This window comes from Monodon monoceros, unplaced genomic scaffold, assembly GCF_005190385.1.
Source record: "Monodon monoceros isolate NGI ecotype Baffin Bay Population unplaced genomic scaffold, NGI_Narwhal_1 Super_Scaffold_18, whole genome shotgun sequence".
NCBI classification, from domain to species: Eukaryota; Metazoa; Chordata; class Mammalia; order Artiodactyla; family Monodontidae; genus Monodon; species Monodon monoceros.
In genome coordinates this window covers 98420456-98448184 of record NW_021703774.1, presented here as the reverse complement: position 1 = coordinate 98448184, position 27729 = coordinate 98420456, and positions in this window count along the sequence as shown.

Genomic DNA, 27729 nt, shown 5'->3' with positions numbered 1-27729 from the left:
GTTGACAGTCCACCTGCCAATGCAGGGGACACGGGTTCGTGCCCCGGTCCGGGAAGATCCCACATGCCGCGGGGCGCCTAGGCCCGTGAGCCGTGGCCGCTGAGCCTGTGCGTCCGGAGCCTGTGCTCTGCAATGGGATAGGCCACAACAGTGAGAGACCCGCGTACTGCAAAAAAAGAAAAAAAAAAATCTTTAAATAAGGAAACACAAGATTTAAATGACACAATAGACCAGATTTAATTGATACTTATAGGACATTCCATCTAAAAACAGCAGATTACACTTTCTTCTCAAGTGCACACTAACATTCTCCAGGAAAATTCACATCTTGGGTCACAAATCAAGCCTCAGTAAATTTAAGCATATTGAAATCATATCAAACATCTTTTCTGACCACAATGCTATGAGATTAGAAATCAATTACAGGGAAAAAAATGTAAAAAAACACAAACACATTGAGGCTAAATAATACATTACAAAATAACCAAAAGATCACTGAAGAAATCATAGAGGAAATCAAAAAATACCTAGAGACAAATGACAATGAAAACACAATGATCCAAAACCTATGGGATGCAGCAAAAGCAGTTCTAAGAGGGAAGTTTATAGCAATACAATCCTAGCTCAAGGAACAAGAAAAATCTCAAATAAACAATCTAACCTTACACCTAAAGGAACTAGAGAAAGAACAACAAACAAAACCCAAAGTTAGTAGAAGGAAAGAAACCATAAAGATCAGAGTAGAAGTAAATGAAATAGAAACAAAGAAAACAATAGCAAAGATCAATAAAACTAAAAAGCTAGTTCTTTGAGAGAATAAACAAGATTGATAAACCTTCAGCCAGACTCATCAAGAAAAAGAGGGAGAGAAAAAAAAAAAGAAAAAGAGGACTCAAATCAATAAAATTAGAAATGAAAAAGAAGTTACAATAGACACCACAGAAATACAAAGCATCATAAGAGGCTACTACAAGCAACGCTATGCCAATAAAATGGACAACCTGGAAGAAATGGGCAAATTCTCAGAAAGGTATTAGCTTCCAAGGCTGAACCAGGAAGAAATAGAAAATATGAACAGACCAATCACAAGTAATGAAATTGAAACTGTGATTAAAAATCTTCCAACAAACAAAAGTCCAGGACCAGATGGCTTCACAGGTGAATTCTATCAAACATTTAGAAGAGAGCTAACATGCATCCTTCTCAAACTCTTCCAAAATATAGCAGAGGGAGGAGCACTCCCAAACTCATTCTACAAGGCCACCATCACCTTGATACCAAAACAAGACAAAGATACTACAAGAAAAGAAAATTACAGACTGATGAACGTAGATGCAAAAATCCTCAACAAAATACTAGCAAACAGAATCCAACAACACATTAAGAGGATAATACATCATGATCAAGTGGGATTTCCCAGGGATGCAAGGATTCTTCAATATATGCAAATCAACGTGATACACCATATTAACAAATTGAAGAATAAAAACCATATGATTGGGCTTCCCTGGTGGCTCAGTGGTTGAAGGTCCACTTGCTGATGCAGGGGACACAGGGTCATGCCCCAGTGTGGGAAGATCCCACATGCCATGGAGTGGCTGGGCCCGTGAGCCATGGCCGCTGAGGCTGTGTGTCCAGAGCCTGTACTCCACAATGGGAGAGGCCACAGCAGTGAGAGGCCCACGTACCACAAAAAAAATGAAAACCATATGATAATCTCAACAGATGCAGAAAAAGCTTCTGACAAAATTCAACACCAATTTATGATACAAACTCTCCAGAAAGTGGGCACAGAGGGAACCTACCTTAACATAATAAAGGCCATATACAACAAACCCACAGCAAACATCATTCTCAATGGTAAAAAACTGAAAGCATTTCCTCTAAGATCAGGAACAAAACAAGGATGTCCACTCTCACCACTTTTATTCAACATAGTTTTGGAAGTCCTAGCCACGGCAATCAGAGAAGAAAAAGAAATAAAAGGAATACAAATTGGAAAAGAAGAAGTAAAACTGTCACTGTTTGCAGATGACATGATACTATACATAGAGAATCCTAAAAATGCCACCAGAAAATTACTAGAGCTAATCAATGAATTTGGTAAAGTTGCAGGATACAAAATTAATGCACAGAAATCTCTTGCATTCCTATGCACTAACAACGAAAGATCAGAAAGAGAAATTAAGGAAACAATCCCATTGCAACAAAAAGAAAAATATACCTAGGAATCAACCTACCTAAGGAGATAAAAGACCTGTACTCAGAAAACTATAAGACACTGATGAAAGAAATTAAAGATGACACAAACAGATGGAGAGATATACCATGTTCTTGGATTGGAAGGATCAACATTGTGGAAATGACTACACGACGCAAAGCAATCTACAGATTTAATGCAATCCCTATCAAATTACCAATGGCATTTTTTATAGAACTAGAACAAAAAATCTTAAAATTTGTATGGAGTCACAAAAGACCCCAAATAGCCAAAGCAATATTGATGGGAAAAAAACAGAGCTGGAGGAATCAGACTTCCTGACTTCAGACTATACTACAAAGCTACAGTAATCAAGACAATATGGTCCTGGCACAGAAACAGAAATATAGATCAATGGAACAGGATAGAAAGCCCAGAGATAAACCCACACACCTGTGGTCAACTAATCTTTGTCAAAGGAGGCAAGGATATACAAATGGAGAAAAGACAGTCTCTTCAATGAGTAGTGCTGGGAAAACTGGACAGCTACATGTAAAAGAATGAAATTAGAACACTTGCTAACACCATACACAAAAAATAAACTCAAAATGGATTAAAGACCTAAATGTAGGTCACTATAAAACTCTTAGAGGAAAACATAGGAAGAACATGCTTTGACGTAAACCACAGCAAGATCTTTTTTGACCCACCTCCTAGAGTAATGGAAATAAAATCAAAAATAAACAAATGGGACCTAATGAAATTTCAAAGCTTTTGCACAGCAAAGGAAACCATAAATAAGATGAAAAGACAGCCTTCAGAATGGGAGAAAATATTTGGAAACGAATCAATGGACAAAAGATTAATCTCCAAAATATATAAACAGCTCATGCAGCTCAATTAAAAAAAACAAACAACCCAATGAAAAAATGCCCAACGACCTAAATAGACATTTCTCCAAAGAAGACATACAGATGGACAAGAGGCATATGAAAAGCTGCTCAACATCACTAATTATTAGAGAAATGCAAATAAAAAGTACAATGAGGTATCACCTCAAACCAGTTAGAATGGGCATCATCAGAAAATCCACAAAAAACAAATGCTGGAGAGGGTGTGGAGAAAAGGCCCTCTTGCCCTGTTGGTGGGAATGTAAATTGATACAGCCACTGTGGAGAACAGTACGGAGGTTCCTTAAAAAACTAAAAACAGAATTACCATGTAACCCAGCAATCCCACTCCTGGGCATATACCCTGAGGAAACCATAATTCAAAAAGACACATGCACCCCAATGTTCATTGCAGCACTATTTACAATAGCCAGGTCATGGAATCAACCTAAATGCCCATCGACAGACAAATGGATAAAGAAGATGTGGTACATATATACAGTGGAATATTACTCCGCCATAAAAAGGAATGGAGTTGGGTCATTTGTAGAGACGTGGATGGAGCTAGAGACTGTCATACAGAGTGAAGTAAGTCAGAAAGAGAAAAACAAATATTGTGTTTTAACGCATATATGTGGAATCTAGAAAAATGGTACAGATGAACGAGTGTGCAAGGCAGAAATAGAGACACAGATGTAGAGAACAAACATATGGACACCAAGGGGGGGGAAGTGGAGGTGGGGGGGTGGGATGAACTGGGAGATTGGGATTGACATATATAGAGTAATATATATAAAATAGATAACTAATTTTAAAAAAAAGAAAAAGAAATAAATAAAACAAATTGGGTATCTCAACCCACAGTGAGAAATACATTTACTCAACCCAATACAGGCAAGCACACACTCACACATGTTTATATAGATGAATTTGAAACAAAAGTTTCACAAAAGTTACCCTTAGTATAAACGATCCATACTGATACATTCTTCCTTTACTCTGTCATTCTATTAAAAAACTGATGGTGATCCCTTAATGGTTCAACACCTATAGTTTGAAAAACATTGATCTAAACTTTGTCCATCTTTTCCTTTTTTTTTAAACATCTTTATTGGAGTATAATTGCTTTACCATGGTGTGTTAGTTTCTGCTTTATAACAAAGTGAATCAGCTATACGGATACATATATCTCCATATCTCCTCCCTCTTGCGTCTCCCTCCCACCCTCCCTATCCCACGCCTCTAGCTGGTCACAAAGCACCGAGCTGATTTCCCTGTTTGGCCAGCTTTTCTATTTAAACCTGAAAGTCACAGAGGGTCTGGTTATGCCCATTTCCTCGGACAACAGAAATAAGGTTAATCCTCTTTAGGTGGCTACATTTAGAGGCCATGGGCCCTGTTCCCAGAATCAGGAAGTCATGCTCAGTGGTTTAAAGTGATGGACCCTTCAGCAAAGCCCCAGCGTCACCCTTGCACAAGTGATTTCAAGGCACTAATACCCTCTCTTAGAGTGGGAGCCTACTTTCATTGATTACAAGTGATTTTCTGGCACAGCTGTTGCTAAAGAGAAAAAATAACATCAGATCTCTTCTGACCTCAACAACAGCAATAATAGTCAGGCACTACTTTAAAAAATTATGTAGTATTTGAAATAAAAATAGCAGTTACCTTTGGGGCATGGTGACTGGAAGGGAAGAGGAAGAAGACTTCTGTTACTTGACTTCTGGTTACTTGAGTGTGTTCAGCGTGTGAAAGTTCAGTACACACCACTTAATCCCCAAAACATCTCTATGATCTCAAATGCCCATCAATAACTGAATTTAAAAAAAAAAAAAAAAAAAGAACTGAATTTTAAACACACTGTGGAATATTCACACAATGGAATACTATACTGTAATGTGCGTGAAGAATTTATAATTACATACAATGGAAGAATCTCTGAACATAGTGTTAAGGAAAGATGCCAAATACAAAATAGTACGTGTTACATGACTCCATTGACATGAGGTACAAGGCATGCAGAGCTAATCTGTGCCATTAGGCATTAGAAAGGTCAGTACTTTGGGACATAAGGACAGGAAGAGAGCACAGGAGTATGTCTGGAGTCAGGGAAATGTTCTGTTTCATGATCAACGTGCTGGTTACATGGGTGTGTTAAGTTTGTGAAACTTCAGTGTAGCTTAAAAACTGCAACAGCTTAAAGAGAAAATAGTTACTATTTCCATTCACAGATGGGGAGTCTGAGTTTCTGACAGTTGATGATTTGGTCAAGGTCACACATTCTTTAAATGGCATAGCCAGGTTTCAATCCAGGCTACCTGCCTCCAGGCCCAGGTGCGTAACTTTCTGAGGAATTCCCTTTACTCCACATGCTCAGCAGCGTTTGGTGTTGTCAGATTTTTGGATTTGGGCCATTCTAATAGGTGTGTAATAGTATCTTTACCACTCTAGGTAGCATATATCTTGGTGTATGTTCCATAGGTATTTGAAAAGAATATGTGTTCTGTTGTTAAGTGGAGTGTTTTGTAAATGTCTGTTTGATCTTGCTGGTTAATGGTCTTGTTGAGTTCTTCTGTATCCTTCCTAGTTTCCTGTCTACTTGTTCAATCAGTTGTTGAGAGACAAGTGTTGAAATCTCCAACTGTAATTGTGAACTTGTCTATTTTTGCAGGTCTATCAGTTTTGGCTTCACATATTTTGTAGCTCTGACATTTGTGCCTGTGTTTGTTTTAATACGCAGACTGTGAAGAGCGACTGAGTTAAAATAAGGACATGAACTTTGTCCTATGGAGTGATAAGCTGATATGACTATGCCAGGCACTTGGGAAGGACAAGCACTGAAAGTACATAGGGCAAGGGCAAGTGCTTACTTCACTGGATAAATCATCACTTCCCAGACACCTCTCAATATTGCTATTTTCTGACTGAAATCTCTGAAATGAATCTCTTATAATAGAAGTCTCCAAGTTCTGCCATGTCATTTATTATATTATCGTTTTTTTTTTTTTGGCTGTGTTGGGTCTTTGTTGCTGTGCACGGGCTTTCTCTAGTTGTGGCGATCAGGGGCCACTCTTCATTGCGGCGCACGGGCTTCTCACAGCAGTGGTTTCTCTTGTTGCGGAGCACGGGCTCTAGGCACATTGGCTTCAGTAGTTGCAGCACGTGGGCTCAGTAGTTGCAGCACGTGGGCTCAGTAGTTGTGGCTTGCAGCTCTAGAGCACAGGCTCAGTAGTTGTGACGCACAGGCTTAGTTGCTCTGCAGCATGTGGGATATTCCCAGACCGGGGTTTGAACCCATGTCTCCTGCATTGGCAGGCAGATTCTTAACCACTGCGCCACCAGGGAAGTCCCTATTATATTATCTTGAACTGGAGTCAGCCCCAAGTTTCTTAGTAAGGGCTCTTAAAAATGAGTTTCTAAATTTATAATTTAAACAATCAGAAACTAATAAAAGAAGTATCATTGTCATATGTTATATACAACTTTCCCCAGACTACTTCTCCTACTTCCACATAAGTATATTATTACTTACACTGAAAAAGATATAATCCTAAAGATGTGAACATATTTCAGAGGGGTAGATTTCCTTCCTTTCCATGTGTTGGGAAGAAATTTTCCTCTACCCTTTTAGGTTCTTCTGGCTGGTCTAAGAATTAAATTGACATAATACAAATTAACAGAAGAAAATCCCATAAAAGTTTAATAACATGTATACAAGGGAGAGACCCAGGAAAACTGAGTAACTTCCAAAATAGCCTAAACCCTCACCTTAAATACCATCTTCAGTTAAAGACAAAAGGGGATGTTGGGGGTAGGGGTTTGGGGATTCATAGGGGAGGAAGGCAATTCATATGGAGATAGAAAAGCAAATGTTTGGTAAATAAATGTTTGCTGGGCCATGCAGAGACAGTGGGACACAGCGTGGACTCTGATCTCTAGGACCTGCCTAGTTTCCCCACACACAGTTAGCCCATATTCTTTGCAGATATCTCTGGTGATAGCTCTATTCCAAAAACAAGCTCTTTATTTAAATGCCTTGGGCAGCTAAGGGGGAGGCAAAAAGAAAGACTAAGAAAGACTTCCTGAGTCTTCTGTTTTCTGATTGTCTTCGGCTCCAAAAAGCCTGCATGCCGAAGAGACATTTTGAGGGCACAAATTTTTCTTTCCTATCCATGATCATGACACAATAAATGTCTTTCATACAAATGTGTATGTGCCATCCTTGTGACTTTTTTGCTTTCTCATTTACTATAATATTCTTTAGGAAATGAGTTTAAACTATGGATAGAGTATTTGTATTGAACTTGAATTGAAGTCAGAAGAAAGTTTTGGATAGCTGGGGTTGGAGGCCTTTGGTATCTACCTTAGTGAGGTCTCTCTCCCTAACTTCCCTTAGAAAAGCCCATGTCTCTGGGCTTACTGTGGTCAAGGGGGCCGGCCTGGACTAAAAGAAGCAGATACGCTGTATCAGACACGTCTTATATAAACAGCCGTGCTGCCACGATGAAAGCCTTGCAAGCTTAAATCAGCTTTGTCAGGGCTTCTCTGATGCTGATACCCCTGGGGACTTGTTCCATGAAGGGCTGTTAACTCTCCAAGTGGCAACCTTTGTTCAGAAGAGGCCAGGAACCTATGCATAAATGCTTCCCTCTTCCTCCCCTGAGTGAATAGGGTGTTTTTTTTAGCTTTTTTAAAAATTTATTTATTTAATTAATTTTTTTGGCTGCCCCGGGTCTTAGTTGCGGGATCTTCGTTGAGGCATGCAGAATCTTTCGTTGCAGCATAGGCTCTGCATTGTGGCGGGCAGGCTTCTCTCTAGTTACGGCATGCGGGTTTTCTCTCTCTAGTTGAGGCGCGCGAGCTCCAGGACACGTGGGCTCTGTAGTTTGCAGCACGCGGGCTCTCTCGTGGAGGCTCGCGAATTCAGTAGTTGTGGTGTGAGGGCTTAGTTGCCCCACAGCATGTGGGATCTTAGTTCCCCAACCAGGGATCGAACCCACGTCCCCTGCACTGGAAGGCGGATTCTTTACCACTGGACCACCAAGGAAGTCCCAAGTGAATAGTTTTGAGGCATGCTTCATGATTCTCAAAAGATTCTCAAAATAACTGGTCACCCTTAGGAGTAACCAACCCATAGGGATAATGCATTCCTGTATTGGTTTTCTCTTCTTCCCTTTTTTACTCTCATCCCTCATTCCGTGTTCCTAAGTATCACATTTCTACATCAACTCAGGGTACACAAGCCTTTGTCTCAGGCTCTACTGCTAGCAACAACCTTCCAGCACTCCTCTTTAGACCTGTTACTGAGTAGCTATTAATGTGGTAGCAGTGATGATTGTTATAGGTCTTATTTACTAACATCATCTCAGCTATATTTTCTTCAAATGAAATTATCCTATTTTTAGCAAAGTTCCCAATAGATTACCATTCACAATCCATGTTCATTTTTACTGCATTTCTTTATATTGTGTTTCATTTCTACACCTCAAACTGAAGAACCCCTCACAAATGGAATAAGTAACATAAAAGAGGTCTGAGTAATGCCTGGTATGGTGGGTTTCTTTCTGCAGGGATGTTTGTGCATGGACCCCCATGAATATCCTAACTATGTGGACACAGAAAATCTGAGTCTCTGGGTTGCATGAAGACCACAGTGGGAGCAGCAGGCTTTCAGGGACCTACTCTACAAGGCTTCCTGCTCACCTCACTCTGCTCTGCCTCACTTGTCTGCTCCTCTTGGGATCTAGCGGTTTTTGAAACTTGCCTATTTTTGTCCCTTGTTTATCTCTCCTCTACCTTATAGCACCTGCTTGCTCACAGTTTCCATTTTATGATAATAGCTAGGGCTTGTTCTGACTCAAGCCCTCTCTACTTTTGTTTCCTCCCTTGTCGCCCTGACAGTTACTACATCATGGCTGCTCCATGTGCTTCCTTTCAACATCTACTTCTGCTGTCCTCAAAACCTATTTCACTATTTCCCAATGAGATGGGAGGGGAGAGGGAGAGGGAGAGAGAGGGGGAGAGAAGGAGAGAGTTCCATTTCATCTTTTTGTGCTGAGTCATGTCGTAAGCTGCCGATCAGCCCATAAAACAGCTATCTCTGATAAAGCTTAGAAAACCCCAAATGTTATATTTGTAATCCTTATTATAATCTCAAAAGATTCAGAAAATATACCATTTGTATAGGCATCCTAAAGCATTTTTTTATTGTGGAAAAATAGACATAAAAATTACCATCTTAACCATTTGTAAGTGTACGGTTCAATGGCATTAAGTACATCCACGTTGTTGTGCAATCATCTACCCATTGTCGGCGAGGGGGAAATTCTCCCTCTACCTCTCTTGAGTTCTTGTGGTTGGACTAATAATAAAATTAACAAAAGGTAGATTAACAGGAGAAAAAGAAACAAATTTTAATTTATGCACATGGAAGTCCCATAGAAATGGACTTAAGAAGTGGCCAAAGTAGGCAGCTTTTATGCTTTTTAGAAAAAATTTTTTTAATTTGTGAGGACTTGACAGGACAAAGAAACTTAGGTTTTGGGTGGTTAATTAGTGAAGAATCTAAATAGAGTTTGGGCTTGAGGTAGTAAATTAAAGTAACAATGTTAGTTATTAATACAGGTTTCTTGGCTCCAAATTCCCTATCTTTGGTGATAAGGGTATCCTCCTACCTCCAGATGTAGAGGATACACCCTTCATATGAGAGATTTATTTCCTGCTTTTTTTAGCTGGACAGAGGAGGGTCAGAGTCTCCTTCTTGAATTGGCTGCTTTTCAAGCAACTTCAATTCAAAGTAATCAATATGCCACTGTGGCATGTTTTGGGGTGGCCCCCCGAGTCCTAACACCATCTTTAGAGTTTCTTCATTAACCCAAACTGAAACTCTGTACCCATTAAACAATAACTTTCCATTTCCCCTATCCCATAGCATTTTGCCTGCCTTAGCTGAGTTTATCCCATTCTGACGTGGGATAGCGTTAGTCTGTCATTAACCATTTTTGTGTGATTGCCTGAGCGTTCTCCCTTTAGGAACTAGAAGCTGTGAGTTTAGTAAAACAATGTTAGCTGTGTTGGATTGGGCCACTGGTTTCTCAGTGAGTGGCTAGACATCTAAGCTGAGGAATCATGGGCTGAAAAAGAAAAGAGAAACAAAAAAATATTTTTATTCTCAAAAACTGGCATGATGAGTTCCATTTTTCAACTAAGAATGCTGATGTCCAGAACATTTAAGTAATTTGCTGGTGGTCACAATGTCAGAGTGGCTGAGTCCAGACCAGGGGTTTGTTTCCTTTTCACTCCAAGCATCCCTGCCTTTTGGTTCCATTCCATCCAAGAGGCTGTATTTTCAAAGTTTTGGATGACTACTTGGTGCTGGGCTCCAAGGGAGACAGAGATAAAAGAAGCCAGAGATTTTGCTTTCAAGGAGCTCAGTCTTAAAGCCTCATTTAAACATTGGTGGCTCCAGGCCAATTCTTAACTGCTCCTGCTGTCATCTACCCAGACCTCAGCTGAAAGAATCACTGGAGGAGGTAAAACAGTGAAAAGGTGGATTGTCTTTAGACAGTGTTGATGAATGACTCCATGAAATATAACGTAAGGAAATGGTCTGTACTCCACGCTACAATAAAAAGGAATGACATATTTAAGAGCCAGTCTTTCTAGTGCACTTAAAATGTCATTTGATTTAAAAAGTTAAATGTACTACAGGTTTGGGGGGAAATGTATATTCAGCTTTCAAAGCCCTTTAATCCTCTGGACTCAATGGCTGTGTTTAAGGAAGTGCAGTCCTGACAAGGCTGTGTCTGCCAAGCAGGCTGTGGGGAGCTGCTTGGGTCACTGCTTGCCTTACTTTTTCAGCAGGTGTTTTTCTTGGCACACGGTCTCCCTTGTGGAAAATGACTCACCCTGCAGGTCCTTATGTAACTCTTCCCCTCAAGGCAGACCCTGTCCCCACCTTTTCACACTTTGGCTCTTGTAGCCCACTGTTTATTTCGATCTTTCACTTCCTATAGGGTTCAGAGCCAGAGCCACAGCTGCCATGAAGAGCTCCTCTCCTAATCCAACCTGTGGGGATTTCCTCAGACGTACTTAATTAAGTTAACTGTACCTTTCACTTAAAAACATAGGGACAGCAGAGCGTAACGGCTAAGACTTGAGGCTCTTTACTCAGGCTTCTGGATTCAAATTTGCTACTTACTGGGCAAGTTCTTTAATCTATCTCAGCTTCAGTTTTTTCATCTGAAGATGGGGATAATATTAATAACCTCAAAGGTTAAGTTAACCCTTGTAAAAGTGCTTGGAACAACCCAAATGTTCACCAACAGACAAGTGGACAAAAAAAATGTCATAGAAACATATAATGGAATATTTATTGTTCAGCCTTAAAAAGGAATGCAATTCTGATGCATGCTGCAACATGGATCGACCTTATTTCACTCAGTGAAATAAGCCAGACACAAAAGGACAAATATTGTATGAGGTCCCTAGAATAGTAAAATACATAGAGACAGAAAGTAGAGCAGGAGTTACCAGAGGCTGGAGGGAGGAAAGAAAGGGGAGTTATTGTTTATTGGATACAGAGCTTCAATTTGGGTTGATGAAAAAGTTCTGGAGATGGAAAGTGGTAATAATTGCACAGCAATGTGAATGTATGTAATGTCACTGAATTGTACACTTAAAAATGGTTAAAGTGGTGAATTTTGTTATGTATATTGTACCACACAAAGGTTAAAAAAAGTATATTATACCACAATAAAAATGTTTTTAAAGGAACAGGGTCTGATACATAGTACATTTTCTGTTTTATTTGCGGTATCTCTTACATTGTTGCCTAATGTTCTCTTAGCGCTTGCGTTTCGATTCTGCACTCAGTTTGATGCCACCTCCCCAACTTCAGAGCAAGGACCGTGTCATACTTGGCTTGTCCTTCACTGCGCCTGTGCTGTATCTTGCATACAGTTGGACCCTGTGGATCTCTGACTGGTTAGTGCAGATTCCAAATAACCTGCGTTAAAATAACGTGACCCATGCTTTCATGCTAATGGAGTGGATCTCAGGGTTTTCTCTGTGGGAGGCTGTTAGTATGGTGACTAAGAGCCAGAATTTGGAGTCAGTCTATCCTAGATTTGAGTTTCAGTTTTGCCATTTATTAACTCTGTGCCTTTGGAAAGTCAATCAGTCTTCTCAGCTTCTGCTCACCTGTGATAGGATAAATAATATCTATTTTCCCATATGTTCTGTGATGATAAAAATGAAATAACATATGTGAGAACATGGCCCAACCTGAGAACCCAATAATTAGCAGTTAATACAAATATATATATATATATATATATATTTTTTTTTTTTTTTTTTTTTTTTTTTGTGGTACGCGGGCCTGTCACTGTTGTAGCCTCTCCCATTGCGGAGCACAGGCTCCCGACGCGCAGGCTCATTGGCCATGGCTCATGGGCCTAGCCGCTCCACGGCACGTGGGATCTTCCCGGACCGGGGCACGAACCCATGTCCCCTGCATTGGCAGGCGGACTCTCAACCACTGCGCCACCAGGGAAGCCCTCGGTTAAAGCAAATGCCAATCCCTGGACTACTGTGGGCATTTCTGCAATGAAGGACAATGTCTTAAGAGCATAACATCTCAGGAGGATTGTGGGACTTTCTTTGCTCCCCAGGCCCAGCAGTCTCAGATATACCAGGAAGATTCTAAAAGCCCAGCAGAGTGAGAAAAGAGGCTTTCTCAACTCAGAGGTAGCTGCCTCTTAATACAGGCAACCACTTTTCGGAGTGAATGGTTGCTCAGAATCCTTAGTGGAAGCAATGCAGGCAAAGATAGAGCCAAAAGCCTGGGTCTCTCTCTAAAGTCCGGAGTGAATTGAGAGACAGGAGCAGTAGAGCTATTGGCCCACCCAGCATTAAAGGGCAGTGAACATGTAAAGACCAGGTACTTTGCTCAGAGACTGAGCTTGGTTAAAAAAAATGGTGGCCACTCTGGATGATGTTGAAGACATCCAGGAGAAGAAGCAGAGTGGAAGCCACAAAGATGAAGCCCTGAAAACTGAGTTTTTTTCTGTAGCAGGAACCAGATCTGGGCACGTTGAATCTTGTCGTCCCTGAAACACCTTAGGGGGTTTATTCCAGAGTGAGCATTGAGGCATTCTCTCTTAGCCCAGGGGAAGGGCAAGTGGTCATACCTCAAGGTGAGTGTTGGCAAACAAAGGAAATTCTCTTGGAATTGGCATTCCAGGAAGTCTAGAAGTCTTGGCCAACTAAAATGTAATCGTGGACTGGAATGCGAGACCTTGATTTTACAGCCCCTGATGTGACTCCAGAATACAAAGCAGAGAGAGAGAGCAAGCCAAGAAGGAAGGAGGGTAGCAAACACCCTTGTGGTTCAAAAGACCACACTTGAAGTGGAGCAGTTATGAAAAAAGAGGGCCAGAAAACTATAAACACGCTCTTACACAAAGTACTTACCACCTGATGGGCAGCCACTGTCACCCATCCTCTGCCATCTGTCAACATTCCTTTCACTGTCATGCACCTGATGGTACAAAGGTACTCTGTTATGTATCAGTTACTGCCTCAAACAGGGACAAATTCTATTTTCCTGCCCATGGAAAATATTTGAAACTAATCTTCCAAATAACTTTACATTTCAAAGCCTCTTTGTCTGAGTTATGAATCTTCTATCAGTCATTACCTACAACTTGAGAAATGTCACCCTAATCCAACTTCAGGAGATGTTTATCTGTGTCACTAAGGACTTGTCTTGAACAGTGAGGAAATACAAACACACACACACACACACACACACACACACACACACACACACACAGATACCAATAGACCATATAGTATATAACTGTAACTATGAAATAAAAGTTCAGGAAAAAAGAATCTTAAGATTCACCAAAATGTTTACAAAGGTTATAATCATTTTCTTCTTCGTATTTAATAAGTATTTGTATCCCCACCACCACCCCTCCACCCCCCAATGCAGGAGCCGCTTCTCCATTCCAAACAAAACATCTCTCTCTTAGCCAGGGGTGGTAGAAGTCTTTGTGGGATCAGCAATGGCTGTCTGTTACTTAAATGGTGGCCTTGAAGCCCACAGGGAGCAATGAGCTCCTTAGAAGAAAGGTGTGATAATTCAGGTGCTCCTAAATTATATTTTAATTTCATAATACAAACAATAAAATTCTAAGAGTTTCAAAAACACATTCTTACCCTTTTCAAGCAAATGTTAAATTACTAAGATAACTTAGGTTTTATTCTCTTCTATTACACGTGATTAGCACTGGGAATACTGTCAATTGAATTCAGCATCTATTCATCAGTTACTATATACAACACAGTTTGAAGGAGTGCAAAGCTGAACTGAAATCTAGTGGAAGAGAAAATACAAGTACATAAATAACAATATCACAGATCAGAATACAATCAATTCAGCAAAGGCAGTTATAATGCTATAGGATGCTCATAATAACTTTTTATACTTTCTGAATCCTTCAGAGTCATTAGGAGGTTTACAAATATAACTGTTTGGATTTTCTAAGCAGTCAAGTATTTTATCATTACATTAAAGAAATTCACAAAAAAAATTCACTGGAACAATTAAGGTTTTCTATGAGCAACATTTCTTTTATTCGATTTAATTTTCAGAGTTCAGTGTCTCAGAAATTCTATGATGATCATTTTGAGCTGCTATAAGAACTTTAACTAGTTCTTTGATGTGCTAACATTTTCTTTTCAGTAGTTGTGCTCAGATATACTATTTGCCTTTCGTTCTATACCTGCAAACTTTTTTTTCTATGTGAACCTTATCTTACTAAGATATGCTTGAACGTCCATTTCACAATTTAAGGAAAGTCTGATGCCCTCGCCAATGTTTCTGTCAAGTCCTGGGGTAAGACAGCCTGGGCATGCCACTGACAACACCACTTAACACTGTCATCTTGGGTGGGTCACTGCATTTCTCTGAGCCTCTATTTAACAATAGGCCTTGGAAGAAAAAAAAAAAAAAAACAACAATAGGCCTTGAGTGGTTTGACGTTGTTCATATTATTTATTTACTATTGGTTGGTTGGAGACCTGAAGTGGTGGTGGTGGCTTCACTGGGGGAAGTACAACAACAAAAAAAGATGCAAAGTCAACGATTTCTGTCCGTACAAGTTCTTAGAGCTCTCTCTTCACCCTATATGGCACCAGGCTATGACCATTATCTTGCTGTCTCTCTCTCTTGCTCCTCCTATTTCTCGTCCTCACCCCACCCCTCCCCTTCTGGGTTCCCTGAAGAACTCCAAACTCTCCTATTTTGAAGAACAATTCCATTTCTTGAACACTTTCCACAAATTCAGTTTTGAATTTACCTTTGCAAAGCAAAACCCATTAAGGTACTTAACTCACACAAAAAAATTCAAATACAGGATCAAGTATTCATAAAACATTGTTGTAGGAGAAAAAATAGCAACTTTTAATCTGCATGGGCGAAGGTGTCAAGTGGACATTGTCAAGTGTGTACAATATTCACTTTTTATAGAGAATCCGTGTTCATAAAAGGATATCTGCAAAATAACTTGTGAACAATTTATCCTAGATATATCTTAAACTTTTCTAAAGATGTTTTCCATTTAAAAATAATTTTAAAGGAAGAATTTATTACTAAAAGATCTCTTATTTCAAAAACTTTCAAATCTTGACCTCAGCCACACTTCTAGACTTATCGTCAGTCAATTTATTTAACAAATATTCATTAGGTCCACTCTGTGGCAGGTGCTTGTTGCTCCCTGAGAACACAACGGTGAGCAACACCAGATCCAGTCACTGACCTCGCTGAGCTTCATCTGGGACATGCTTTCTTGCCCCCCCACTGACTTCTGAACCCCAAGCCACTCATCACTCTCCAGATAGGCTTTATGCTTTCTTCTCTCTAGGCTTGTCCTCAACTGGAATGTATTTTCCTTCCCCATAGTCACCTGTTGGTTATTTCAAAAGGCCAGACGTAAGGCTTGCTTCCTCCAAAATGGTTCCCAGATTCCCCCAACTCGGATTAATTCACTTATACTCCAAAGGCCATTTGTACTTCTGTAATAACTCATCATGCTACAGAGAAAAGACCATAAATTTTGAAGCTAAAAAACACTGGGTTCAAGGCCTATTTCTGTTCACTTACCACGCAAACGAGACCAACATACATAGTTCTTCAAAGCCTGTTTCTCCATCTGTAAAATGGAGATAATAATGTCTATCTCACAGATTAAATAATACCTACAGCAATAATATAATGGCACAAAAGATGATCCATCTTTTATGTTACCTGTTTATAGAAATGGCTGATTATTTTATCCCTTTAGAATTGTTAAAGGGAAATAGGCCATAATAGATATAGTCTCTCCCCAAGGCAATATAGCTTTTCCTGTTTTTTGAGTTGAATTTGCTGTCATATATTTAATTCCTACCCTGAACCAGCCATATGCATATAATCTCATTTAATCATTCCCAATCCTATGAAATATACACTATCTCCCATGTTGATACTGTCTATTAGCAATCGACATTGATTTCCACCCTCTTCTATGCTTTCAAGGGACTGGAAGCTCAAGAACTATATTTCTGGATGTAATTTAAATGCCTCAATAAGATACACTCAAAATATTTTGGAAAGGGAGGGGAGATCAAATGCATTCTTCCAAAAGAGGTGTAAACAGACATGGCGGCTTTAGCAGATACGAGATTTTGCAGGTCTGGCCAGACTCTTTGTTCGGCTAGTAGTGCCCAGGCTTGAGGCTATTTTTTCCAATAACTCCAGATGGAGAAAATTTGGAGAAGAACTCTACTTGGCCCATTTTGTGTCCCATATCCATCCCTTGACAAACTACCATGGCCAGGAAAACAAAGTTCCCTAAGAATATGGCAGCTTCCATTCAAATAATGTGGCCACCGAAGGTAAAGGTATAGTTCCGCCAAATAAGTGGAATAACACAGACAAGGCCACTGAGGAATCATCTTATCCCAAGTCTCCCCCAAATCAGTCTTGTATGCAGGTAGTTTATTTGAGAAGTAATCCCAAGGAGCAAGATTGAGGGTCTGGAGGAGTAAAACAGGGAAGGAAAAAAATAACCCCCAAATTCCATGATGTATTATTGATTTAGCAACCACACTGGGTAGCTGGTGCACAATTCTGCCAGTGTGTATTATTATTTTAGCATGCTAACTTGCCTGAGGGAAGGGACAGTTTCAAGTTTCTTGCCATAATGGCTCTTCACAGGTTGGGAAACCAATGTGAGGGTTCTCCCAGCTACTAACTGTATACATCCCAACTGCATACTCAGAAACGGAGAAATAACCACCGGGTAGATCCAATAGATCCACCAAACCCATCTGAGACATACTGAACTCCATTTCTAACCTGGCCTCCCTATGACCCCTTTCAACTGGAGGATAATGAAGGTACTTCAAGACCCTTGAGTCAGTATGAACACAGAACCATAGTCCCTATATCCAGCAGTTCTTTAAAAGTCTGAGGATTCCCTTTTTGTCAGTATATATTAACCCTGATAAACCTTAGATCCCCTTTGGGAAGGATCATGGGAATGTTTACCATATGTACTTGCAGTAGCATTGCACTGTCTTTCCTCAAGGGGATCCACCTCTCCTTCAATGAGTGGGCTTTGGGTCTGTGAAATGACATATTTGGAAACAGGGTAAGGGACTCTTTTCCTCTGAAGTGAAAGCTGGTGAAGGTTTTTCTGTTCACCCGCTTTTGATTTTTTCTTTTTTTTGCAAGTCAAATAACATTATGATTGGCTCTCCGTCTCCCTCTACCCAGGGAATATTATTAGTTATTGCTACCGATTCCTGAGGGTCAAGGCATATTGACTCCTGTTACAGGTAGCCTTGATGCCCATTAAGGTTTATGTCCCCTTTATTCTGAGTTAAGTGCTGTCATTGGCCTCTGCCATTCCAGAATCCTATCATCTCCTTGATATTAGTAATCTCAGTTCCCTCGCAATACCTTCTTCTCTCAACCCCAGCCTGAATGGGTTAGTTATCGCAGAGCTTCTTAAATTAACTGGTGCTCCTTAGCAATGTATTCCTCATTGCTTTAGTGAAAGAAGTGTTCTCTCGGTTCTCCCAGAGAACATTGTCAAGGGCCAGTTTTTCTGATCATACATAATAAGTTTATTCTAATATTTTTACCTCGTTGAATCTCTGGCTTCTTTCCTCAGTACTTTGCCAAGGCGGTTCCAGCATCTCCACCTCATTTATAGTAGGCTCTTATCATGCACAAGCTTCAAAGATCCATCTTAGCAGCATGTTAGGTGGGCTCCTTGTGTCGTTGCCAGAACCTTGAGCTCTAAGTCATGGAGGAGTGCTCCCGTGTCAATAAACTATACTCCACGCAGCTTTATATCCCCACCTGCCACCACCATCCCAGATCCAGTATCCTCAAGATCCCTATACATGTGTTCTCCTGAAATATTCATACTCACCAGGTCCTGAAACTTCTTTGGCACATAGTCTACTCCCTCCCAAAGCAAGAACTGTATTTCTGCTCTGGGACTAGCTGAGCTCTTACTACAGTAATCGGTCTGAAGGCAATGAGGGAAAGCAGATCAGACCTTGAGGAAGATAAGCGTAACATTGAGAAGAACCTGCCTCAGGTATGATTTTTTTCAAGTGTCTCCAGACAAGGGAATGTTGCTTTCTTCTACAAAGGTCAAGAACTAGTGAAGAGAGGGTTGGTGCCAGTTGCCACTATGGAAAAAAGCAGTCTATCCCATTTACTGTAGATCTGTGAGAAGTCGGTTCGGCTCTCTAGGACATTGGCATGGACATCCAATACTCCTGGTAAGGTTTGTGCCATGTGGGAAGTTAAAAAAAGAATATAAAATCCTAACATAAGAACAAACTAAATATATATAATCAAACTTATAAAATACTCCACAAAAGAGAGGACACCAAACAGATAAGACTAAAATATACCTTGCAGTGGAGTCATTTTATTCAGACATGGGGGTCAAGGTGAAGACCCTGAGTAAGCAGAAGGGTTTGACTACATTTTTTACATTTTGGTGAAAGATGGACTCTTGGAAATGGAAGTGCTTTTCATTGAAATTACAGTCAAAGTTTCCTTGACAGCTCTTCTAGAAGCAGTCCCCCTTAATAAGCCCTCTAATCTATAGTAACTCCCAACCACGTGGAGAAGGCAATGTGTTTGTGGATGTCTATGTATGTAAACAGGTGAGCAGCTATGAATAAAATTTAGTGAATTTAGAATTCCGTGTATACGGTAATTTGCTTGAAGTCATTTAAAATCTAGCTTAAGGAAGAATTTGTATACAATTTTTATACACAATCTGTATTTTAACTGAAAGCATTCGATATTGAGGAATTTGCTGAATTTGCCTGAAAACATTCTTTTCAATAATTTAGTTGTATTGAAAGCAGTTTAAGAAAAGCTATTTGGACTTATTGTTTTGGGAACATTTGTGCCCTCCACAGAAGAATTCAGTATTGTGATGCCATCTTAAGCCTTTCCCTGCTAGGAGGGAATCAGTTCCCTACTGTGTGACACCGGGGTAGGGCTTACCTAGGTAATTAAATTTTTTGCTTGGAGCTGGAATGGGGTGAAATAAGCTTTAAGTTACAGAATTTGGAATAAAGAGGGGAGCCAAGACAGTGTCTTGGACAAAGATGGGTCTAGGAACCAAAGGAAAGACCTAAATATTAACACATACTAAAGGAACAATCTTGCTTATGGTAAAGGAGGGAGTTTGTAAGGTCACCAGTCCGATTGGAACAGAAATACCAGAATTACTTAATCTGGTTTTTAATACAATGTAAATATTATCTTCTCTTTTAGTGAAAGCAGTTTGATCGGATATCATCCAAGATGTCTAATCACTGACATCTGCAAAGGGTCATCTGCAAAGGGTGAAGAATTCAGGGACAACAATCAGTATTTGCCCTGTAATCTTGCATATTTTTGTAACATGCTTTATATATGTTTCTCATTGTTCACATATATACTGCTTGTCTCCCAACTAATCTGAAAGTCTTTCAAAGGGAAGGACCAGAGAACGAATTTTTCAATAAACAACCCCATGCCTATTACTGTCTCTTATAAAATAGTCATTTGACTAAATATTTTCCATAATTCAGAATATTGCAAAAATGTTCTAGTTTTGTTTTTAGATTAAAGTTGATCCTGTTGCTAAGAATTGTAACAGACATTCTGGATTAAAGTTAATTTGCCTATGTATCAGAAAGTGTGTCTTGACTTTGGAGCAGACAGACCATGGTATTCGTTTACTTATCAGGCATATAAATTGAACCTCTATAAGATCATCTTAAATGCACAAGGAGAAGAATACTGTTTACCCTGGAGGATTATTACGACTATTCAATGAGGTAAATGCTGATTTACAAACACTTTTTAAATACCTATTATGTGTTAGAATTATCATACTGGGCAGTGGGGATAGAATGAAGGGAACATTTTATAAGGTACTTCACATTCCATAGCACAGGGATTTAGAACCCTTGTTCTAAATGTCTAAATGTCTAAATGTCTAAATGTCTAAATGTCCATGGTCTAAAGAATTTTAGAGCTCAGAGGGAATGAAAAGAACATCTTGATAAGTATATTCACCTGTCAGACAAGTAAACAAGGCCAAGGAAGGGTAAATGAATTGAACAAAATTACAAACAGTTCAGCTGTAGGGTTAGAATTATTATCTACGTCTTCTTGCTCCTGGTCCTTTGTTCTGCTATACCTTGTCAACTTTAATAACATAATGGCCAGTTATTTTACCAGCAAAAGCAAGCTTACTTGGGAATTGAAAGAGGAATTGCAATTTGGGATATGAGAACTATGGCAGACCACAGGCAAATCCAGAGAACAAGGAAGGGAATCTCGCTTTTATAGGGAAAAGGGGGAGCTGGGATGGGCTGTATAACCAAATAGTCCATTGGAGAAAGCTGGGAGTACAAGGTTAGAAGCTTCTCATTAGTCGGGCTGCTATAGCCTCTGATTGACTGGGCTGTTGGGTGGAGAGAAGTTTTATTCTGCCTGTTGGGTAGTAAAGTAGTCAACACTCTCCTGTCAGAGGTGTACCTGTACCTCTCTTCCTGTTTGGAGTAATTTATGATGCATGGTTGAGAGTGAGAGCTCACTGTACAGGCCTGTTCCAACTCCAATTATAGCTGAAGCTTCTTTAGTTAATTCTACGTTTCCTCCTTTTGGTTAAGATCTTTCCTCTCAGGATTGCTGACTGAGTCAGGACCTCTGCATGTAGTCAAGGAAGGACCAGGAAGGTCCTTTGTGCCAGGAAGGACCTTCCCTAGTATCATGTCCCATATCAAAGGGAAAGTACACAAGTCAGAAACCTCATTAGCCTGCATCTGAGTAACAAGGAAAGTAGTAGGGAGAACTCTCAGGAGGTTTTTGTTAAAAGTCCATTTTAAGTCAAGGTTGTAAATGTTAGAAATTATCTCAAAGCGATGAGCTAGAGTCACCTTATTAGGCATGTCATTTTTACAAAGGCTTGACAAGCAATAGATGCAGAACTTAGCAAGTATAGACAGCAGAATTTAAAACAACATAATAAACCCAGTTTGCATGATGGTTCTAAACCGGGAACCCAGACCAGAAGGTAGCCAGGTGAATAAATCAAAAGACAGTAGGTTGTCTGGTAAAAGTTGCTCTAACCAGTGTGTTTGCTCTTTAATTTTAGGTAATTGGGTCTCTACTATCTCAGAGGCTTTTATCCAAGTGCAACAAGAGGTGTTTGCTATTGCACAGACACCTCCTTGCTCAGCAGATGGGTTATCAAGGGCTATGTGGGTATCTAAAACCATTTTAGCCAATGACTTAGCAAGGATAATTGCTGAGCTGAAACTGCGTTGGCTACAGAGTAAGCTAACTTTCCTAATATCAGGGAGAGGCTCTTGATCGTTTGTTCATTGGCACTCACTCCAATCCATGGAAGAAAGCTCTCCCTGTGGAGACAAAGCCAGAATTATGTACACCTCCCAGAAGTTCTCACTTAAGGCAGTTATAGAGGCTTAATGGTACAGACCAATGAGAGGCTTCTGTTCAGTTATGTAGGGAGAATAGGACAGTGAATACAACAGAGGCACATTGTCCTTGTATTCTCCAGCTATCAAGGCAATGGGTTGCCCAAGCATAAAGACCACTCCCCAGACTTCTACATGTGAAGGTATAACCAGTGGGGGTACATAAGGTGCCTGCAGAAGGGATAGTACCTATGGATCCATTCATTGGCATAGAGGGATTAACATTACTTAACCAAGGCTTAGATATTATGTTGTTATACTCTAAGAGGTTACCTAGATGTTCAGATATGTCAACAAGTTTACAAATAATCCAACTTGCATTGCCAACTCTGGAGAACCTTTCATATAAATATTCAAAAGATCTTGTTTTCCCATTCCAGGACTGGGTCAAGTTGAAGCAAGGAATAAGTTTAGGCAGGCACTGACTCTATAAAATGTGACCACAGAACAATCTGGACAGATAACAGCCTCTGAAACCCCAGTGAAATTGCTTCTAGGGTGAACCAAAGGGTCATTGCAATCTTGGACAGAGTGAACCAAAGGGTCATTGCTATCTTGGATGGACTGAGGTTTCCAATGGGAGATCCAGCAATTGGAGAGGTTTCCCTCTTTCAGAAGGGACTGGGAAATGTGGACAAGGGCCTTGTCCTTCCGTGGAAGGGAGTGAGAAAATAAGTTTAAAAAGATTATTGAAAGAAAGGTATACAGGCCTGGTACGGACATCTTGGGAAAGCTGTCAGCCTCAGATGTCATCTGCTTCAGATCCTACTGAGCTTTATCTTCAGGTTGCCATGCAGTGTGCAGGTCCAGTTGGGGTTTGGTGTCTCCTTTGGTGTGACATGTGGATCTAGGAGTCTACTCCCTGGAGTTTGGTGGCATAGGGGTTAGTTAATGGAACCTGATAATTGCCCTTCCAGCAATGCTGGACATAGTCCTCTTGGAGGTGCCTTTTCCAGTACACAAAATCTCTAGGTTATAGGGGGGATGTTTGGGGTCTTTGTCTTCTGGGAGCATGTTGCAAAAAGAGTGCTCTACTGGAGCAAGATGGTTTTTAGCAGAAGCAATTTAGGCATTTACAGTGTAGAAGTCTGTCTCCCCTTAACAGTTGTAGATGAAAAGATGTAGAACTAAGTGCATTGGGCACCCCATTACAAGGAGAACAGCCTCCCATTGAACCTATGTATGTAGGTTGCAATGTATGCAAATACATACATTGTCATGAAAAACAAGAATATTGAACAAGAGCTTCAGAACTCTTGAGAGATCAGGTAGGGAGAAAAAAATAATTGCTTCAACCTTTGTTGTGAAGATATAGTTTAGCAAATTGCTGTAAGTTACAGATAGCTTACAGGAGAAGAGAAAGAGGGGTCCTTTACATCTGGAACATAAAACATTAAGGTAATCAGTTTTCTATTGGAGTTTTAGAAATTCTTACCCAGTTCAGTGTTATAATCTTAAAGTTATCAAAAAAAACCCCTGTATTCCAGAATGTCTCTCAGAATCCTTTCCATGAATTTTTCTGAAGATGAAACCCATTTGCAAAAGCATCTGAGTAAAGAAATAACTCTGTGAATGACAAAAAGACTTGAAGATGCCCATTATTAAAGGTATGTTGAGAGTTCATTATAATGAGATTGACAAGGGGATCTGCTCATTTCTGTGGCATACACTTTAAAATTATGGCCAGTAAGATTATATCAGGACAACTTAAAGTTTCAGGGATTTCACACAACTTTAGAACACTTATATTGACATGTACCTATACAAATATAAGGTAAGAAGTTTTAGGAGGACCTTCAAGATGACAGACGAGTAAGACGTGGCGATCACCTTCCTCCCCACAAATACATAAAAAATACATCTACATGTGGAACAGCTCCTACAAAACACCTACTGAATGCTGGCAGAAGACCTCAGACCTCCCAAAAGGCAAGAAACTCCCCACGTACCTGGGTAGGGTAAAAGAAAAAAGAAAAAACAGAGACAAAAGAATAAGGACGGAACATGCACCTCTGGGAGGGAACTGTGAAGAAGGAAAAGTTTCCATGCACTAGGAAGCCCCTTCACTGGCGGAGACAGGGCGGGGTGGCAAGGGGAAGCTTCAGAGCCATGGAGGAGAGCGCAGCATCAGGGGTGCAGAGGGCAAAGTGGAGAGATTCCCGCACAGAGGATCGGTGCCGACCAGCACTCACCAGCCTGAGAGGCTTGTCTGCTCACTTGCTGGGGCAGGTGGGAGCTGGGAGCTGAGGCTCGGGCTTCGGAGATCAGATCCCAGGGAGAGGACTGGGGTTGGCTGCGTGAACACAGCCTGAAGGGAGCTAGTGCACCACAGCTAGCCGGGAGGGAGTCCTGGAAAAGGTCTGGACCTGCCTAAGAGGCAAGAGAGCATTGTTTCTGGGTGCGTGAGGAGAGGGATTCAGAGAACCGCCTAAACCAGCTCCAGAGATGGGTGTGATTCGCGCTATTAACGCGGACACCAGAGACAGGCATGAAACGCTAACACTGCTGCTGCAGCCACCAAGAAGCCTGTGTGCGAGCACAGGTCACTCTCCACACCTCCCCTCCAGGGAGCCTGTGCAGCCTGCCACTGCCAGGGTCCGGTGATCCAGGGACAACTTCCCCGGGAGAACACACGGTGCGCCTCAGGCTGGTGCAATGTCACGCTGGCCTCTGCCGCCGCAGGCTTGCACCACATTCCATACCCCTCCCTGCCACTGGCCTGAGTGAGCCAGAGCCCCCTAGTCAGCCGCTTCTTTAAGCCCTTCCTGTCTGGGCAAAGAACAGATATCAGAGGGCAACCTACATGCAGAGGCAGGGCCAAAACCAAAGCCGAACGCCAGGAGCTGTGCGAACAAAGAAGAGAAAGGGAAATTTCTCTGTGCAGCCTCAGGAGCAGTGGATTAAATTTCCACCATCAACTTGAAGTACCCTGCATCTGTGGAATACCTGAATAGAAAATGTATCATCCCAAAATTGAGGTGGTAGACTTTGGGAGCAACTGTAGACTTGGGATGTGCTTTATGCATCTAATTTGTTTCTGGGTTTATGTTTATCTTAGTTTAGTTTTTAGTGCTGGTTATCATTGGTGGATTTGTTTATTGGTTTGGTTGCTCTCTTTTTTTTTCTTCTTTTTTTAATTATTTCTTTATTTTTTATTTTAATAATATATTTTTAAATTTTTAAAATTTTAACAACTATTTTATTTTATTTTTTCTCTTTCTTTCTTTTTTTCTCTCCCTTTTTTTCTGAGCCATGTGGCTGACAGGGTCCTGGTGCTCCAGCCTGGTGTCAGGCCTGAGCTTCTTAGGTGGAAGAGCCAAGTTCTGGACATTGGACCACCAGAGACCTCCCGGCCCCCTCTAATATCAAATGGCGGGTCTGTCCCAGAGATCTCTGTCTCAACGCTAAGACCCAGCTCCACTCAATGACCAGCAAGCTCCAGTGCTGGACGCCCCATGCCAAACAACTAGCAAGATAGGAACACAACCCCACCCATTAGCAGAGAGGCTGCCTAAAATCCTAATAAGTCCACAGACACCGCAAAACACACGACGGAAAGCAGCCTTGCCCACCAGAAAGACAAGTTCCAGCCCGACCCACCAGAACACAGGCACCAGGCCCTTCCAGCAGGAAGCCAACAGAAGCCACTGAACCAAACTTACCCACTGGGGGCAGACACCAAAGACAATGGGAACTACAAACCTGCAGCCCGAGAAAAGGTTACCCCAAACACAATAAGTTAAGCAAAATAGGAAGACAGAGAAATACTCAGCAGATGAAGGAGCATGATAAAAACCCACCAGACCAAACAAATGAAGAGGAAATAGGCAGTCTACCTGAAAAAGAATTCAGAGTAATGATAGTAAAGATGATCCAAAATCTTGGAAATAGAATGGAGAAAATACAAGAAACGTTTAATAAAGACCTAGAAGAATTAAAGAGCAAACAAATGATGAACAACACAATAAATGAAATCTAAAATCCAATAGCAGAATAACTGAATGGATAAGTGACCTGGAAGATAAAAATAGTGGAAATACGGCTTCCCTGGTGGCGCAGTGGTTGAGAGTCCGCCTGCCAATGCAGGGGACACGGGTTCATGTCCCAGTCCAGGAAGATCCCATGTGCCGCGGAACGGCTAGGCCCGTGAGCCATGGCCGCTGAGCCTGCGCGTCCGGAGCCTGTGCTCCGCAACGGGAGAGGCCACAACAGTGAGAGGCCCGCGTACCACAAAAATAAAATAAAATAAAATAAAATAAAAATAGTGGAAATAACTACTGCAGAGCAGAATAAAGAAAAAAGAATGAAAAGAACTGAGGACAGTCTCAGAGACATCTGGGACAACATTAAACGTACCAACATTCGAATTATAGGGGTTGCCGAGGAAGAAAAGAAAAAGAAAGGGTCTGAGAAAATATTTGAAGAGATGATAATTGAAATCTCCCCTAACATGGGAAACGAAAGAGTCAATCAAGTCCAGGAAGCACAGAGAGTCCCATACAGGATAATTCCAAGGAGAAACATGACAAGACACATATTAATCAAACAATCAAAAATTAAATACAAAGAAAAAATGTTGAAAGCAGCAAGGGAAAAGCAACAAATAACATACAAGGGAATCCCCATAAGGTTAACAGCTGATATTTCAGCAGAAACTCTGCAAGCCAGAAGGGAGTCCAGGACATATTTAAAGTCAGGAAAGGGAAAAACCTACAACCTAGATTACTCTACCCAGCAAGGATCTCATTCAGATTTGACGGAGAAATTAAAACCTTTACAGACAAGCAAAAGCTAAGAGAATTCAGCACCACCAAACCAGCTCTGCAACAAAAACTAAAGGACCTTCTCTAGGAAGGAAACACAAGAGAAGGAAAAGACCTACAATAACAAACCAAAAACAATTAAGAAAATGGTAATAGCAACATACATATCGATAATTACCTTAAATGTAAATGGATTAAATGTCCAACCAAAAGACATAGACTGGTTGAAGGGATACAAAAACAAGGCCCATTTATATGCTGTCTACAGGAGACCCACTTCAGACCTAGGGACACATACAGACTGAAAGTGAGGGGATGAAAAAAAGATATTCCATGCAAATGGAAATCAAAAGAAAGCTGCAGTAGCAATTCTCATATCAGACAAAATGGATTTTAAAGTAAAGATTATTACAAGAGACAAAGAAGGACACTACATAGTGATCAAGGGATGAATCCAAGAGGAAGATATAACAATTGTAAATATTTATGCACCCTACATAGGAGCACCTCAATACATAAGGCAAATGCCAACAGCCATAAAAGGGGAAATCGACAGTAACACAATAAGAGTAGGGGACTTTAACACCCCACTTCCACCAAAGGACAGATCAACCAAAATGAAAATAAATAAGGAAACACAAGATTTAAATGATACATTAAACAGATGGATATAATTGATATTTACAGGACGTTCCATCCAAAAACAACAGAATACAGTTTCTTCTCAAGTGCTCATGGAACATTCTCCAGGATAGATCGTATCTTGGGTCACAAATAAAGCCTTGGTAAATTTAAG